Genomic DNA, 2,334 nt, shown 5'->3' on the forward strand with positions numbered 1-2,334 from the left:
TTTTTGGGTTTGACAAGGTTAAGGATCCCTAGCTTTAGTTGGCAACCTATTTACAGGTTAAGGATTCCCAACTTTGTTGGCAAGCTAAGCTATATCCTACATCAGCTCATTTGAAAGCATTTTTGTTACGAGACATACAAGTAGGGAACAGGATGAAGTTGGAGCCATCTGTGGGCCAGCATTTTCATTTGATCAACTGACTTTATCTCGTTGACATCATTATGCTGTACGAATGTGTCCCATACTCGAGTCATCCTGGGTATATATGATCTCAGATGGAGTGATGTTCTGGAGAAGGGTACAGCCAGAGTGAAGTTGCTGCTTTCTGCCCGTCTTGTGGCACAAAAGCTTGTTTCACGCTGTCCTAGAAGTGGTTCCAAGTGTGGTACTTTGACAATATTGGCCTTGTACATTACAGTAAGGCCACCCACATCCCTCCTGTATTGAAGGCTCTGCTGAAATGACAGGTCTATCCAGGATGGGTCCAGGTGAGAGATGAGACATCTTGCTCTGTTCTCTACTGTCAAACAGTCGCAGATGAGAGGGGGGGCAGGCAAACCAAGAAAGTGGAGCATATTCGAGGTGTGAGCGTACTTTTGCCTCTTACAAAATCCTGCAACCCTTGCTGCCAAGCAGATGCGAGATACGGCGAAGTGCTGTAAGCTGCCTTGTTTGCAAGATTTACAACAAGGTTCTTCATGGTCAGTTTGGAGTCAAATTTTACCCCAAGGATACCAACTTCTTCCTATGGTGCCAACACCCTCCCATTCATCTTTACTACTGCACCAGCATTACCATCATGGTGCCTAGAGACCATCATCATTTGCGTTTTCTTAGGTGCAAATGTTACTTGCCATCTATTTCTCCAAGCTGATATAGCTCTTAGCTGGTGATTGATGTAGCTTAGAGCAGCTGGCATTTCTTATCTTGGATAAGTGAATGTCAGTGTGCAGTCGTCTGCATATGCATGGGATTCTGGGATGAGATGAAGAAGGTCACTGAAGTAGACATTCCATAACAATGGTCCAGAACGCTTCCTTGTGGAACACTTGCCCCAGTAGGATGTCTTGCTGATTCTGTTCCATTGAGAACTACCCTTAGAGACCTACCATTAAGGTAATCACTGAGGAGACATAGCGTAGAGCCTACAATTCCCAGAGCTTGAAGTTTTGCTAAGAGGCCCTGGTGCCACACCCGGTCGAAAGCGCCAGCAATGTCCAGTGCTACCACACAGCTGACTTTGGATTCATCCAGTGACTGGTGCCACTTAGTGGAGTGGTTTAACAACAGATCAGCAGCAGAGTAACCTTTCCTGAAGACATATTAATGATCACAAAGTAGTGAGTGGTAGTCAAAAAACTCTGTCATTTGTCTTGAGATTGTCTCAAGGATCTTACCAGTGATTGACACTGGTCTGTAGTTGCTGATTTCTGCTCTGCTCTTGTTTTTGTGAACAGGGACTACATTTGCTTTTTTTTTTTTTTACACAGGGTTTGACAAGGTTAAGGATCCCTAGCTTTATTGACAAGCTATTTACAGGTTAAGGATTCCTAACTTTATTGGCAAGCTAAGAGCTGTTACCTACATCAGCTCATTTGAAATCATTTTTATTGTTATGAGACATACAAGTAGGGAACAGGATGAAGTTGGAGCCATCTGTGGGCCAGCATTTTCATTTGATCAACTGACTTTATCTCGTTGACATCATTATGCTGTACAAATGTGTTCCATACTCAAGTCATCCTGGGTATGTATGATCTCAGATGGAGTGATGTTCTGGAGAAGGGTACAGCCAGAGTGAAGTTGCTGCTTTCTGCCCGTCTTGTGGCATAAAAGCTTGTTTGACGCTGTCTTCGAAGTGGATCCAAGTGTGGTATTTTGACAATATTGGCCTTGTACATAACAGTAAGGCCACCCACATCCCTCCTATGTTGAAGGCTCTGCTGAAATTACAGATCTATCCAGGATGGGTCCAGGCGAGAGATGAGACATCTTGCTCTGTTCTCTATTCTGTCAAGCAGTCGCAGATGAGAGGGGGGGGCAGGCAAACCAAGAAAGTGGAGCATACTCAAGGTGTGAGCGTACTTGTGCCTCGTACAGGATCTTGCAACCCCTACTGTCAAGCAGATGCGAGATACGGCGAAGTGCTGTAAGCTTCCTGGCTGCCTTGTTTGCAAGATTTACAACATGGTTCTTCATGGTTAGTTTGGAGTCAAATTTCACCCCAAGGATATCAACTTCTTCTCCAGGTGCCAACACCCTCCCATTCATCCTTACTACTGCCCCAGCATTACCATCATGGTGCCTAGAGACGATCATCATTTGCGTTTTCTC

The sequence above is a fragment of the Cherax quadricarinatus genome, chromosome 4, assembly GCF_038502225.1.
Source record: "Cherax quadricarinatus isolate ZL_2023a chromosome 4, ASM3850222v1, whole genome shotgun sequence".
Lineage (NCBI taxonomy): Eukaryota > Metazoa > Arthropoda > Malacostraca > Decapoda > Parastacidae > Cherax > Cherax quadricarinatus.